General features: G+C 40.7%; 1 protein-coding gene across 3 annotated transcripts in view; it reads right to left on the reverse strand.

Moving 5' to 3' along the window:
* The window catches only part of SLCO5A1 (solute carrier organic anion transporter family member 5A1), a 142065-nt gene that overhangs the window by 105648 nt on the left and 19557 nt on the right, over positions 1-16860 (reverse strand). The gene's annotated exons all lie outside the window — the stretch shown is intronic.

Here is a 16860-nt window from a genome sequence, read left to right on the forward strand (position 1 = left end):
TCAGGCCTAGGTCTGCCATGAAACGGGCTGCAAAACTAACTTTTGGATTTCAAAACTTTTAATAGAATGAAGAAGTAGTAGGAGAGGAGGAGTAGCAGTAGGAAATGTTCATAATTGCTGTTATGAGAACAGGCGTGTAAGGGGCGCTTGACTGGCTCAATCATCAGAGTGTGCGACTCTTGATATCGGGGTTGTGAGTTCAAGTCCCATGTTGGGGGTAGAGGTTGCTTTAAAAATAAAGTCTTAAGGAGTGGCTGGGTGGCTCAGTCAGTTAAGTGTCTGACTTCGGCTCAGGTCATGATCTCGGGTTTGTGAGTTCAAGCCCCGCATCAGGCTCTGTGCTGACAGCTCAGAGCTTGGAGCCTGCTTCAGATTCTGTGTCTCCCTCTCTCTCCATCCCTCCGCGACTAGTGCTCTGTCTCTCAAAAATAAATAAATGTAAAAAAAATTTAAAAAATAAAATAAAAATCTTAAGATGGGGTGCCTGGGTGGCTCAGTCAGTTAAGTGTCTGACTTTGGCTCAGGTCATGATCTCGGGGTTTGTGAGTTTGAGCCCCGCATGGGGCTCTGTGCTGGCAGCTCAGAGCCCGGACCCTGTTTCAGAATCTGTGTCTTCAGATTCTACTCCTCCTCCGCTTGCACTCTCGCTCTCTAGCTCTCTCTCTCTCTCTCTCTCTCAAAAATAAACATTAAAAAAATAATAATAAATAAAATAAAATAAAATCTTAAGAAAAATAAAACAGCTTATGAGAACAGATGTCAGGCTCCAGCTATGCATCCTTTCATCTAATCTCCCCCAACAACTTTTATTATCAAGAGGGTATTTTACTCAAACTGATTAAAAACCACCCTCCTAAATCCTGGATTAAACCTAACATTGTTATAGCCTTTTATTTGATTGGTCTTTTCTCTTTGAACATTACTTCGACCTCTCTTTGATTATAAGATTTTAATATCATTAGAGGCCTACATAGCAAGTCCAGAGGTAGATTTTTTTTTTAATCACATAATTTCAAGTTATTTCAGTGCATTCAGACAGCCACAGGTTCAACCCTTAGGTTATTCACCAGTTCTGCTCCTCTGACCAAAATTATATGGTAACAGTGATCCCTCGAAGGCAGCTTTCCTTCCTTCAGTGAATTTCTGTATGTTCGTCTCATAATTCTGAAATTTGTGTTTATTCTGACCACCATTACAAGGAAAAACTTGATTAAAAAAAATAGGGGTGCCTGGTTGATTCAGTCAGTTAAGCATCTGACTCTTGATTTTGGCTCAGGTCTTGATCCCAGGGTTGTGGGATCGAGCCCCACATTGGGCTCTGTGCTGAGTGTGGAGCCTGCTTGGGATTCTCTCTCTCCCTCTGCCCCTCTCCCCCCCCACCTCTCTTTCTCTCCCTCTCTCTGAAAAATAAACAAATAAATATTTTTTTAATTTTTTAAATAAATAAATAAATAATAAAAAGGCTATGAAAGGGCTCAAAATGTTCATATTAAATTGGACCATAAGTTGCTGAGCCTAAAACTAACATACAGAAACCTGTGCAAATCTCATTACCTGTCCTCAGCCATGGTCACCTAAGCTGCTTAAGTGATCCAGTCTTCCTCAATGTTTACTCCACGTTTACCCTAGTAACTTGGATTAGTTCTCATCCAAACCCTGCCAGCTCAGCTTGAGAATTGCCAGCCTACATTATATCTTGTGGGATTGTCATAAACATGAGACTCCAAGAGTCACAAACCTTATAATATCTGAGACCAGAGTGATGGTGATAATAATCCTTTATACCTCTGGCGAACAGTTCACTCTAATAACCCTGGTATAAACTGATTACACGTGTAATTATCATTTTTAGTATTCATTGAGCTCAAACAATGAATCAGATACTGTAACAATGTGATGTATGATCATTTTACTCTTTAAATAAGATGCTTCCCTACCATGCTTCTTAATTACAGAACAAGAAAAGCATTCCAACTAAAATCATGGTCTTGGTATAATCTAAAATTATCTTCTCAAAAATATGAAAGACTTTGCTGTAGCAAGTGTCTTAGTTTGAGCTCCCCTAGGAGTGCAAGTAGTTTAGTATGATTCTGGAATACACACATACTGAGTTTAGAGGTAGCATACCGGGTGCTGACTCAACTGAGTACTATCTGCTTCGGAAATATCCTCAAACATATATATTTATCTGCACACATATAATAATCTATTTCAGTTGTGTGTGTGTGTGTGTCCATCCCCCAAGAAATGTGTTTTGTTGTCAAGCAGTAGTAATTGTTATGGGACACACACTGCCTCTTGGCCAATGGGCCTTAAGCACCATATAGTACAATCACCCTCAACCAGTATCCGGAGGGAATATGTCAGCACAGTTGTTGGCTTCCCTTTTGTCCATTTATTTTGCATTCTGTCAACAATTTTGACTCATACTGTCCAAAAAAAATGTATGCAGGAAATAGTGCTGGACATGTGACCAAAAAAAAAAAATCTAGAAGGAAAATTAGCCTGGATATTGAAAGGCAAGTAAGTTTTATGTCTCTTGAGGGTCATCAAGGAAATAGTCAAGGACGGTGAGAGTGCAGATCAGCAGGCAAGTGGGATTGGTGAAGGATGCCCTTTGATACTCTGAGGGTGTCACAAACATAACTGCAGTTGAGGAAGACTAGTCCGTGACTAGGAGACTGAGAACTGGAGAGAACTAAGGCCAGAGGCAGTGATGACTTCAGGGGATTTGAAGGAAACAGACAGCCTTTGCCAAAACTGCCATTTACACAACAGTGTGTTTCCTTCAAATGTTACTAACATCATTTTTAAAAAGGATGGGGAGCCTGGGTGGCTCAGTTGGTTAAGCTCTCGATTTCGGCTCAGGTCATGATTTCACAGTTCATGAGTTCGAGCCCTGGGTCGGGCTCTTCGATGACAGCACAGAGCCTGCTTGGGATTCTCTTTCTCCCTCCCTCTCTGCCCCTTTCTCTCTCCCTCTCTCCCTCTTTCCCTCTCTCTCAAAATGAATAAATAAACTTAAAAAACTATTAAAAAAAAAAAGGAAAGGAAAAAGAGCAAAGGACTGGATTTCCCTGTTCTGGAGGCCATCAGATGGTCCACAGCTGAGGCTCCCTGTACCTGCTCCTCAATTCCCACTCCCCAGAGATTCTCTAATCACACCGACTTGTTCTTTCATTCCTTCTCACTGGGCCTCCATCACCACCACCCCCAGGAAGTTTGAGGTTGTTTGGGTGTTTGGGGGTAAGTTATAAAGAAGCAGAAACTGGAGGCAAGGACAAGCACCTCGCCAGCCGGCATTACCACTCTACAGAAAGGGAGAAGTGGAATTTCAAAATCCCACAAAGCCAGGACAGCAGCAGTCACAGTAAAATAAGTAGGTGCTATAAATCCGATACGTGGACGTACTAAGTTAGGGGATGTGTTAGCTCAGGCTGCCATAACAGAATACCACAGACCGGGCAGCTTGAACAACACAGATGTATTTTCTCATAGTTCTGGAGACTAGAAGTCCGAGATCAAGGTGCCAGCAGGTCTGGATTCTGATAAGACCTCTCTCTCCGGCTTCTCCCTGTGTCTCCACGTGGCCTTTACTCTATGCACACATAGGGAGAGAGAGAGAGAGAGCTCTGCTCTCACTTCCTTTTATAAACTCACCAATCCTATTAGATTAGGGCTTCACCTTTTGACCTCACTTAACTTTAATTACCTTTTTTAAGGGCCTGTCTCCAAACATAATCACATTGGGGGTTAGAGCTTCAACATGACATTGGGGGGGGGGAGACAGTTTAGTTCATAATAGAAAGTGGGGTGTTTAAAAAATCATTATATTGCTAAATTATAGTCATTAAAAAATTGTGCTCTGTTCATTAGAAGAAAAATAAAAATTCATGATAAATATTCAGTATGTTGAAAATACCTAAGATGGGGCGCCTGGGTGGCTCAGTCAGTTAAGTGTTCAACTTCCACTCAGGTCATGATCTCATGGTTTGTGAGTTCAAGCCCCTTATTGGGCTCTGTGCTGACAGCTCAGAGCCTGGAGCCTGCTTTGGATTCTGTGTCTCCCTCTCTCTCTGCCCCTCCCCTGCTCATGCTCTATCACTCTCTCTCCCTCCCTCTCTCTCTCTCTGTCAAAAAAGAAACATTAAAAACATTTTTTTTAAATAACTCAGATATAATCTCCCCCTCCTTTGAAATCTGCAGTGCTATTCTGTGGTTTTTTCATTTTACACAAATTCAGTATTCACTGTGAGCCAGACACTGTGTTAGGCATTTTGGATCGAGCAGATGACTGAAAAATAAGAACTCCTCTCCAGGATCTCATGGTTCAGTGGGAGAGCATCCAGGGCATAAACAACAGGAGTATTTGCTCCCTGTCACTGAGATTTCACTAACTAGACTTTATTTCACTTTTATTTTTAAGCTTATTCTTTTGAGAGAGAGAGAGCACGTGCAAAGGGGGCGCGCAGAGAGAGAGGAGGGAGGAAGGGAAAAAGAGAGAGACAGAGAGAGAATCCTAAGCAGGCTCTGCACTGTCAGCACAGAGCCTGATGCAGGACTCAAACCCACAAACTGGGAGATCATGACCTGAGCCGAAATCAAGAGTCAGAAGCTTAATCAACTGAGCCACCCAGGCACTCCTCATTTTTAAAAATCCCTACACTCGGCACTTTAATGGTTTTCTCTAATAACTGAATTATAAAAGGCTTGCTTGGGAGATAATCAAGCAAATACTGACCTGACCGTTAAAGGAAGCTCAGACTCTCAGGATAAAGAGCATTTAAATAGTAAAAATCTAAAATAATGAAGAAAATATCCGAATTGAAATTCTGTCTTTCCTTTAAAAAAAAAAAAGGAACTTTTTATTCCAGCATCTATTTTTATCAAATATTAAAGATATATGAATTCATCAATCAATATCCCATGTATTACCCATTTTCTGCAGAGCACTGGGTGTTGGGAAATGCAGGCACCCTCAGAAACATTTCAGTTTAGTTGGAGACAGGAGATAAGCGCATGAAATGTTAAAACACACAGAGATTAATACTATTTCAATACGAGAAAATCACAAGCCAGTGTGTGATTAACTGACAAATGGACAGAGCAGTGCTACTGCAACTTACAAAAGCAAAAATGTAAACACTTTGGACAAGGATGTATTTAAGCAAGATCTTCAGGAATGAGTAGAATCTGGACGCAAGGAGGGCAGGAGGGCAAAGGCACTCGTGTATAGAAATATGAAAGGAAAAGACCATACATAAGGTAAAAAGTAGAATATTTGGGAGAGTACAGAAGGAGCAAATGTGGAGATCCTTCAATGTCACACTAAGAAATTGGATTTTAGCCTTAATAATGAGGAAACTGAGGAGCCCCCTGAAGTGCCTGAGCAAAGGAATGATAATAAGAAGAGTGGAATTTGAAGACATTAGTCTGGCATCACTATGTAAGGATTAAAAGAAACCAATGGATGGGGTTTTCATCTTAAACGACTGGATGACTCCATTGATTCAGCATCCAGCCCTTGATTTCAGCTCAAGTCATGATCTCAAAGTTCATGAGTTCAAGTCCCAGGTTGGGCTTTGCACTGACAGCTCAGAGACTGCTTGGGATTCTCTCTCTTCCTCTCTCTCTCTCTCTGCCCCTCCCCCATTCACATGCATGCTCTCTTTCTCCCTCTCTCTCTCTCTCTCTCTCTCTCAAAATAAATAAATAAACTTAAAAAAGAAAAAAAGAAACCAATGGACAAGAATACCCAATAGTCCAGGTATGAAGTTGTAAGGATCTGAACTAGGCTGAGGCAATGGACATTAGTGTGAGAAATTTAGGAGAAAGAATTGATAAGACTTGGTAAATTATAGAAGACTAAAAGATTCACTGGTCTCAACAACATGTGGCCAAGAGAAAGAAAGAATCATTAACAAAATTAAAAAGCCAAGGTGGAGGGACACCTGGGTGGTTCAGTCGGTTGAGAGTCCAACTCTTGATTTACAGGTCATGACCTCATAGTTCATGGGTTCAAGCCCCACATCAGGCTCTATGCTGACAGCAGAGTCTGCTTGGGATTCTCTCTCTCCGTCTCTCTCTCTGCCCCTCCCCTCTTCTCTCTTTCTCTCTCTCTCAAAATAAATAACCATTAAAAAAAATTTTTTATAGGCAAGGTGGAAAGCTGGTTTCAGAGCAGAAGAAAATTCAGTAGAAACAGGATCACAAAATGATGAGGCAGAAACTGCAATCATAGGATGATATAGTGCGGATACTGCCAAATAGTCTCTTGGAAAATAATCATATAAATGCGTTATTTTTAAATGGCTTTTTTCCTCCAATTATAAAGCAATCAAGTTCAGTGCAAATAAATTCAGAACCAAAAAAAGAACCAAAAAAATAAAAAGCACTCAATCCTTCTGAGAGATGACTACTTTAACACTGTGTCAATCCTTCCAGTTTTTTTTTTCTATGTCAATAATAATAATAAAAGGAGGAGGGAAGAGGAGAGGGGGAAGAATGACTAAGTTTACTGACTGCCTGGGAATGCAAGCTGGTGCAGCCACTCTGGAAAACAATATGGAGGTTCCTCAAAAAACTAAAAATAGAACTACCCTACGACCCAGTGATTGCACTACTAGGCATTTATCCAAGGGATATAGGTATGCTTTTTCGAAGGGGCACATGCACCCCCATGTTTATAGCAGCACTATCAACAATAGTCAAAGTATGGAAAGAGCCCAAATGTCCATCGATGGTTGAATGGATAAAGAAGATGTGGGATATATAGACAATGGAGTATTACTCGGCAATCAAAAAGAATGAAATCTTGCCATTTGCAACTACGTGGATGGAACTGGAGGGTATTATGCTAAGTGAAATTAGTCAGACAAAAACAAATATGACTTCACTCATATGAGGACTTTAAGAGACAAAACAGATGAACACAAGGATGGGAAGCAAAAATAATATAAAAACAGGGAGGGGGACAAAACAGAAGAGACTCATAAATATGGAGAACAAACTGAGGGTTACTGGAGGGGTTGTGGGAGGGGGGAATGGGCTAAATGGGTAAGGGGCACGAAGGAATCTACTCCTGAAATCAATGTTGCACTATATGCTAACTAATTTGGATGTAAATTTTAAAAAATAAAAAATTAAATTAAAAAAAAGATTTATTGACTGCCTAGTACATTGTGGGCACTTAGTTTAAGCTCTTGGTATGCATTGGCAGTTGTATATACTTCACAACAGTATACATCCTTCACAACAATTCTATGAAATAGATACTATAGTATCCCTCTTGCAGATGAAAAAAATGGAGACCAGAGAGCTTAAGAAATCTGCCCAAAGTGCACAGAGTTGGGCTCTGAATGGCTGGCAATGCGGCCTGCCCTGGATCTTAACCACCATGTACACTGCCCCTTGCACTATGTGCTTATATAATGCATATCAATTTGAACGCATAATAGTAGAACCTAAATTCATTCATTCATTCTTTAGCCAAGTCTTTAAGCTTTGGTGTTCCTAAGAACACCAGAATTCCTCAGAAAAAATCCATTAGAGGAGTGGTTGCCAACTCTCATCTGCTCTTTAAAAATAATTTTTCTCCCAGTCACTCACCCAGAGTGACTCCCGGGTCATTAGAAAGTAGATTTCTACCTTCATTTTAGCTGAGGTTATGAAGACCCACGGAGTTCAGTGGATGCCTCAAGTCCCTCATTAACGCGTTAGACCAAAGTCTCAGACCTAGTCCTTCACCTCCACGCTCTGTGTGCTTTCCACCTCCCCACATCACCTCAGGCTTCATTGTTTTGGACAAGTAATTTAATTTCTCTGGTCCCCAGTTTCCCTAGCTGGACATGAGGGAGAAAGGCTCCCTAGATCACGATTTCCCAAATGTGTTTCAAAAAACACCAGTCTTTGAGATGACTGTGGAATTAAGTTTCATCTAAGTTTGAGAAAGACTAAATGCCTTCATCCTCTCCTGGAGATTTCTAATGGATATCAGCAGAGGCTTTAAGATATTCTGCAATAACAAAAACCATTTCATGTTGTTGAGACGAATGGTTCCCAGACTTGGTAACAGGAACATTTCTGTGCGTGATGCTCATCAGTGTCCTGCCCTGCTCTCCGATGGCTCTTCCCCCATTTGCTCCTCCTACTCCCAAAAGACCAGCTTCAAACACCCCAATTCCTTCCTACCTGCTGCATAGGACCTGCTGTAGCCTCTACCTGGAGGCCTCATCTGCCGAAGAGATCTTCCCTGAGCACCACTCTCCCACAGGGTCCTACTTGGTGTTCTTTTCCTTCACAGACCTTACCCCTGCCCAAAGTGACACAATGTCCTGTCTGCCTCTTGCACTAGAATAGAGACTTCCAGAGACCAGGACTTGGTCTGTGCATCAATGTAACCCCCCAGCACCTGAAACACTGTCTGAGGAGAGTAGGCGGGCAGTACATAGTTCTTGAGTGGACAAACTGATGAACCAATGAGCAAAGCCTGTGAAACGAAAGTTCTAATGAATACAGGAAATTGTTGCCAAACTAGTCGCATCAGCATCGCCTGGAGACTTGATAGAAATGCAAATTCTCAGGCCCACCCTGGACTTACTGAACCAGACCCACTAGGGGGGGTGCCCAGAAACCGGAGTTTGAACAAGCCCTCCAGGTGATGCTGATGCTAGCTAAGGTTTGAGAACCACTGGTCTAGATTATCTTTAAGATAAAATCAACCCATGAAATTCTAGAATTCTATTATTTGTGAGCAATTCTCTTAAGGTGCTTTGAGCATTTTATAGAGGAATGAACTAAATTCTCATGTATCCTTAGTGTCTTAGAATTATCATATATGGCAACATCCTGCTTTTTTCTCCAATAGAACTAAAGCCCTAATTAACACAAAATGTCCCACTAAGATTTAATCAGTTTAACAGCTCCCCCAACACACTCAAGGGCCATTTTACTGTCTGTTATAACTTAGAAAAATCAGTTACCCTAGCACAATTAGAGCTCTCTCCAATAAATACAGGTTAAGTTCTTCCAAAATCACATACGCACACCCACACACTACAACACACACAGGCACCACACACACACTTTCTCATGATGAATTAATTCTTTGATTATATTCTCAATGATAATACAGAAGACCCAATTCATTTTAATATTGAGAAACACTCTAAAGGATAATTTAGGTGCTCCCATTTTCACCTATTCTCACTTTCTGTTAATTGAAAATGGACAACGGGGCAATTTTTAATAAAAGTTTTTCTAGAAGATACCAAATCAAGCAAGCATTATTGAATGCAAAAAGCCTGGGGTATAAATATCATTTACAAGTCACAACGCCTCTAGGCCATCCACAATCTGGCTCAAACACGCTGTCATGCTCATCTAGGAAGACGCTCTATTCCTGCCAAATTGATAGACTTGCAGCCCCCACATGGTGCTTTTCACACTTCCCTGTCTTCCTTGTTTGTATTCTACCATTCTCATCCTTCTGGCCCAGCCCAATCTTGCCTCTCAGTCAAGCTGGGCTCCTGTGCAAACCGTGCCTACCGCTCCAGGACAAAAAGCATCACCCTCTTAGGAGCCTGACAGCATCCAATGACAGGACTGGCCGCCAGTCCTGGAGCCACACTGAATTGCACTGCTGTCATCTGATGGGTGTGAGCGTCATCTCTTCTTATAATTAGTTTCAGTGAAATAAGAAGACTAGTACTTACACACTTCTGCACCCTCCCTCACCAGTTCTCCTTCTGAACCTGCCATCTTGAATCTTTGGCTCATCCCTCAGTTTCAGCCATACCAAAAAGATCTAGCTAAAAGGCCATCCCTATGGCTTTCAAGAGATTCCACCGACAATATGGGCCCCACCCTCATCTCTTCACATCCCTGTTGGGGAAAGGGATAAGAGAGGGGGAAATCTAGGGGCATTTGGGTGGCTCAGTTAAGCATCTGACTTTGGCTCAGGACATGATCTCACGGTTCGTGAGTTTGAGCCCCACATGGGGCTCTGCAATGATGGTGTAGAGCCTGCCTGGGATTGCCTCTCTCTGCCCCTCACCCATTTGTGTTCTCTCTCTCTCTCTCAAAACAAACAAAGATACTTTTAAAAAGAGTTGGATAGAGGGAGAAATCTGAGTGAACAGCCAGGAAGGAATCTGGACATATAGGAATCTTGACCATAGGCAAAGGGGATAGCAGCTTCCTTGTGAAGCCAGAGACCAAGATAGATGTTACATCTGACCAGGTATATGTGAGTTTTTCAAGGTCCTCTGGAAGTAGGTATTGGAATTCTCAAAAGAGGGTGTAGGATAAAACCAGGCCTGGAAGTAAAGCATTTTGTCAGAATCTAAAATCTATATCTTAAAACTCAACCAGATTTTAGGCTCCTTATACTTTCTGAGTTTACTTCCCTGTTGTTTTCAGTATTTATAGATGCCTTTTTTGAGCTTCAGCTTATTTCAGCATGCCAAAGAAAACCAAAAGAAGGAGGTCATCTATTCCCATAGTTATTAGAACATCAAGCAGGAGGCTACCCACCCCACCCCTACCCCTGAGGGTGAGCGTGGAAATGATGTAGAAACCAAAGTGAGACATCCCCAGGGGAAGATGAACAGGCACGTCAGAGTCCTACTCCATCTGAAGGTACTCCTACCAGAGAAACCTGGAAGTGTCTAGGCTCTCCTTCATTAAAGGAGAGGGTAAACTCTTACAGTCCGTACTGCTTGATCAGGATAAATCTGTTCGGAAACCACATGTTAACTCCTCCTCACCAGAGAACAACCATCATCATTCAGACCTTGGTGGTCCTAAAGGCCTCAATCAGTGGGCATGAAAGAAAACTTTCAGTTCATACCCTGAGACTACAGAGAATAACTATTCAGAATATTCTATATTTAAGGACGAGTTGTATTCTGAGAGATTATGTGTCACTAGCCACATCCTACCAGCCACTGACCTCTACTGATCTGCTAGCAATCAATCTTTTAAAAATACAGCCTGGAGCACAGGAGGATTTCTAGAGTAAACAAAGTTTGAAAAGCCTCTTACTGGTAAACCCAAGTAGCTACTTTACGCTCTCAAATATACTGCTCCTGACTTCCCTGAAAGCCCCCAGGAAGGAGAGAGAAATGAAGAAGAGGCTCCTGTTTCCTTTGACACAAACTCAAATTGAGTTGTGCCTGACCTTAGGATCCCAACATAAGAACAACCCCTACTTCTCTATTTAAAACCACTCAGCTATATGAACTATACATAAAAATATATTGAAGTTATATTAAAACTAGGCAGAGGGATAAAGTACAATGAATTCTGCTGTGAGGAATCTCCATGCTTACTTTCATAGAATTCCAAATATGTTCCCTATATGCATAAATTTACAAAAAACATTCAGATTTCCAAAACAACCCACAGCAATCTATGTAACATACAATATTATGCACCAGAATTCCAATATAGGCACTAGAAATAGACTTCCCTTCCCTCACTTAAATAGCACTAGCATCCAGAAGTTCTCCCCAGAAACACACCTGCTGAGAAATGGGGACCAGCCCAGCAGAGTTAGAAAGCAGGATACAGGGGCGCCTGGGTGGCTCAGTCGATTAAGTGTCTGACTTCAGCTCAGGTCATGGTCTCATGATCAGTGAGTTTGAGCCCCAGGTCGGGCTCTGTGCTGACAGCTCAGAGCCTGGAGCCTGCTTCACATTCTGTGTCTCCCTCTCTGCCCCTCCCCAGCTCTCTCTCTCTCTCTCTCTCTCTCTCTCTCTCTCATTCTCTCCCTCACACACTCTCTCAAAAATAAATTTAAAAATTTCTTAATTAAAACAAAAAAAAGAAAAAGAAAAAGAAAGCAAGATACAGAGGCACCTGGGTGGTTCAGCCAGTTAAGCATCTGACTCTTGATTTCGGTTCAGGTCATGATCCCACCGTGGGAAATGGAACCCTGCATCCATCTCCTTCTCCTTCTGCCCCTCCCCTACTCATTCTTTCTCTCTCTCTCTAAAAATTAAAAAGTAAAATAGATGTTTAAAAATAGAGAGAAAGATACAAGAAGACTTAGCCACAGTCATTCCTTTCAGAGGCCATTGTTGTTTCTGACTAGAATTTCTCTAGGACAAGTTTCCAAATCTGACAGATCAACAGAATCATCTGGGAAGCTTTTTAAAAGTATAGACTCTAGGGCCTGACCACAGTCCTACTAAAATTAGGCACCCTTACAGGTGGATCCAGAGTCTACATTTTTAAGGATGCTCCTTGAGTAATTATGATGTTCAGACATGTTTAAGAATCCCATTCTAGGGGCACCTGGGTGAGCATCCTCCAATTCTTCATCTCAGCTTAGGTCATGATTCCAGGGTCATAGGATCAAGCCCCATGTCGGCCTCCAAGCTGAGCGAGAAGCCTGTTTGGGATTCTATTTCCCTCTGTCCCTCTCCCCTACTCACACACTCTCTCTAGAATAGAATAGAATAGAATAGAATAGAATAGAATAGAATAGAATAGAATAGGATAGAATAGAATAGAATAGAATAGAATAGAATAGAATAGAATAGAATAGAATAGAATAGAAATCCCATTCTAGGGTTTTTGATATCCAAATTATGGACTGAGATTATATTTTACTTGTCACAGTTCTCAAATATCCTTTAAGCCCTGGCTTACATGTGGTTTCCTCTTAAAGATCTTACTATTTAAGTACCTCCTCCGCAAATGTAATGCCATGTGATTTCTTTTATTTATAACACTTACGATGATTTGTAATTACTCATCAGTTACCTTTTTACTGTCTCCCCCACTAAACTAAGTTCCATGAAAGCCGTCCTGTTCTGTGTCATACCCCAGCATCCAGCACAGAGCGTGTGTCCATAAACCTCTGATGAATGAAAGGACATTGTACTACCTCATCTCGTTTCATTTTATTGCCACCTGTATGATATGGGTGGAGTAGAAGTTAATATTCCCAAGTTAATGGGATGAGCCAGAACAGCTGGGTGGCTAACGATCACATGGTGATTAAGTGGCAGGACCACATCTAACACCCAGGCGCAGGCTTCAGGTTTCTCCTCCACTCTTTCCATTCTCCCACGCTGCCTCCCTTCAGGGAATATCAAAACGTGGTTCCAATTGATTAGTATCAAACTTACTAAAGAGATGGTGCCTATGTCTCAAAGTCTTTATTTCCTATATGACAGGCAATTAAAACCTTGAACACATTCTGTTCACTTATCAGAGAAACAATATACATGAGGTGGTGAGAAAATGGAAGTTCACTGGAAAATTCTGGCATAATAAATTCTAGTTGTAGCCAAAAGAAAAATGCATGTTATGAAAGGAAAATTATTTAGCTATAAAAACGCTTTTCAAAAAAACTGATAGTAAAAGAATCTTTTACCAGAAAAAGGAAGGAAAACACAGTTCATGGAAACTTAGAATATAGAGGAGAGGTTAATGAATTAAATACAATGAGTTTGTTCTAACCTAAATAATTTATAGGAAACTAAAAGGAATATCTAGAAAGAGGAAACTCTGGAAATTAAATGGATAAAAACATAATAATAATGTTCAAATGACTAAACTGGTCATTAAAAATCTGATTTAACAGTAATGAAATTAGAACCGAGTCCATTAGGGACTAGTAATACTCTGTTAACACAGACTGTAACATATTTGTACTATTCCTGGAGAACTGATATTTAATCACAGCAGGTTTAGATTGTGCAAAGTCACAAGGGGAATCAGTTACTAAGCCCATTGTCATACTGGCAATTTGGAGGAAAGAAAGAAAGAAAGACAGAAAGACAGAAAGAGAGAGAGAGAGAGAGAGAGAGAGAGAGAGAGAGAGAAAGAAAGAAAGAAAGAAAAGAAAAGAAAGCCAGTGAATTTTCAAATTATGTTGACACAAAGTCTACCTAACAAAAATCTCTAATGAAAGAATAATACAAAAGAGAGAATGAATCATAACGAATTAGGTAATAAAATCAGCAATAAAATATCTAGCCATTTTAGAAAAAAAAAAGAGTTTTTACTGAGTAAGTAAATGAGCATAGTAACCTTAGTAAGCATTTGACTATAGGCCTCCTAGGGTCTTCTCTGAAACATTAATTCAAATTGACTCACATTAAAGCAGTCATAAGACTTTAAATCAGTAGGAGTAAATTAAACCAAAGGATAACAATCAACCAATAATGTTTTAAGAGTTAGGGAAGATCCCAGTAGGAACCCACAGGCTTGGTAGTAAGCTTGAATTGTGACATCAGTGAATGGATGAATAGCTCTCAAATTAAAATCCCAGATGATGCCAAATAAAAAGGGAGAAGAAAACCCAAAAGGGAGACAATGATTTATTAGTCAGATTCTGTGACAGTGAGAAATAAATATCTGTAATTAGAATATATATGTGGGGGATTTTCACAGATGAACATGCTCCTAAAAGCTATAAAATATATTTTTGATAATCATAGCTAAAGGAATTCATAAAAAAGCAAAACCTAGGGTGCCTGGGTGGCTCAGTTGGTTAAACTTCCAACTCTTGATTTCAGCTCAGGTCAAGATCTCACCATTTGTGCAATCAAGCCCCAACTCAGGCTCTGTGCTGACAGTGTGGAACCTGCTTAGGATGCTCTCTCTGACTCTCTCTCTTTCTGCTCCTCCCCCATGCTTGCATGTGCATTCTCTCTCTCTCTCTCTCTCTCTCTCTCTCTCTCTCTCTCTCTCTGCCTCTCTCTCTCTCACTCTCTCTGCCTCTCTCTCTCTCTGTCTCAAAAATAAACATTTTAAAAAAGATTCTCTCTTCCTCTGCCCCTCTCCCCCACTCTCTCTCTCTCTCTCTCTCTCTCTCTCTCTCTCTCAAAAATAAATAAATAAATAAAGCAAAAACCTTGTTATAATGTGAGAAATTCACCTTCCCACCTGGAAAAAAAAAATATGTGTTCTAAGTTTTTACTTTTGCATAGCACTTTTTCTTAAAGCAAGACAAACCTACAGGTTTAAAAATGAGCCAGCATAGTCTGAAATCAATTCCTTAAAGAAAGTGTGCAATAGTCAACATGTACTTTTTAATCAAATAACTCAGATGGAGTGTTTTTTTGTTGTTTTGGGTTTTTTTTAATTTTTTAATGTTTATTTATTTTGAGAGAGAGAGAGACAAAGCACGAACGGGGGAGGGGTAAAGAGAGGGGGAGGCACAGAATCTGAAGCAGGCTCCAGTCTCCAGTCTCTGAGCTGTCAGCACAGAGCCCAATATGGGGCTCGAACCCATGAACTGTGAGATCATGACCTGAGCTGAAGTAGGACGCTTAACCAACTGAGCCACCCAGGCGCCCCTGATGGAATATTTTTTTAAGTGTTTGAAGGGATATCAACACTAAGAAGGAAAAGGAATATTTATTTCTTTTTTAACCTAAATACGATTGCCAATGATATTTGTGAATATTTTGTTTGGCGTATAAATTTTCTTTAAAATTTTATCTATTAGAACATAATCAAATATGCCAAAAGAAAATTTGCAAAGACCTAGAATCATTTGAGTCACTGAAAACCAGCTTGGTCAGAACACTTAAACACCCTGCCTCCCAGGGCTACTTATAAGATGATGGTGTAATTACTATGTCAGCATTATTATGCTCAGTTAATTATTATCATTATACATTTTCCATGTACTGAGATAGAGTACATGTGTTTTGTTTTTGTTTTTGTTCTTGCAATAAAGGTGGGTGAGCACTGTTCCTATTCTTTGTCCCCTGGAGGTCAGTCAGTAACCTCATTTGCAAGTTGACAGGACAAGGAGAGAGCAGTGCATTATGGAACAGAGCAATGGTGACTGACTCACAGTAACTCATGATCACCGTCCTCAATAATATTGGGCTCTGCCTAACCCAGTGAGTTCACCAGCTACACACAAAATAACCCCTACCAAGAAGTACAGCTGTATACAGCAAAGCATCTGTGTGTGGCTTCAATGTCAGGACTCCAGGCCAGAACAGGCCAGTGCCCCAGACCCAAGTGGGTCTGAGAGCTTGAGTAGGCACTCTATACATAGTGAAATGGGCCAAACCCCAGGAAAGAGTCCAGAACGAGCAAAGCTCAGCATCTTGGAAAAGTCATAATTAAGATCCAAACAGTCCACTAGAATCCAGAGGTACTGAAGGGAGAAGGTGCTAGGCAGTGAGCGTGAAAGGGAGGTACTGGGGCAAAAGCAAGTTGGTTGAGAATTTAGGATAGTTAGGTGCAGTCTGCGGAGATTTTCTGAGACACTTGACTGATTATTATTATAGGTAACCAAGGGCTTATAAGTGGTTAGGGAGCTGGTACAGTAAAGACCAAAAAAAAAAAAAAAAAAAAAAAAAAGGCCAAATAATAACACTGATAACCCAACCATTATCTGTGATAGCATGGCCCAAATCACATGGTTCATTGATACGAATCCAAACTTTATTTTATTTTGAAGTTTATGTATTGATTTTGAGAGAGAAAGAGAGAGCACACATGCGAGTGCCAGCAGGGATGGGGCAGAGAGAGAGGAAGAGAGCGAGACAGAATCCCAAACAGTCTCTGCGCTGCCAGCACAGAACCCGACGCAGGGCTCGATCCATGAGACGACGACCTGAGACGAAGAGTTAGACGCTCAACCGGCTGAAATCTCCCAGGTGCCCCCCAAACTTTATTTTCAACTTCACTTCCCACTTTTTAAGCAAAAATGTTTATGAGTAATTAAATATAGAAAAAAAATCAATTACTTCAGACTTTAATCCTAAACTCTGAATGGAGCACCGATCAACAATAAACTCACTACAGTTAGAGAGAAGGAAAAACAAAAGGCTTTGATAATAATCTATAAACTATCAATTGACCCTGGAAAAATAAGAAGAA

This window comes from Lynx rufus, unplaced genomic scaffold (genome assembly GCF_022079265.1).
Source record: "Lynx rufus isolate CCGP_SWC_20201006 ecotype Redwood Valley unplaced genomic scaffold, mLynRuf1.p SCAF_12, whole genome shotgun sequence".
Classification (NCBI taxonomy): domain Eukaryota; kingdom Metazoa; phylum Chordata; class Mammalia; order Carnivora; family Felidae; genus Lynx; species Lynx rufus.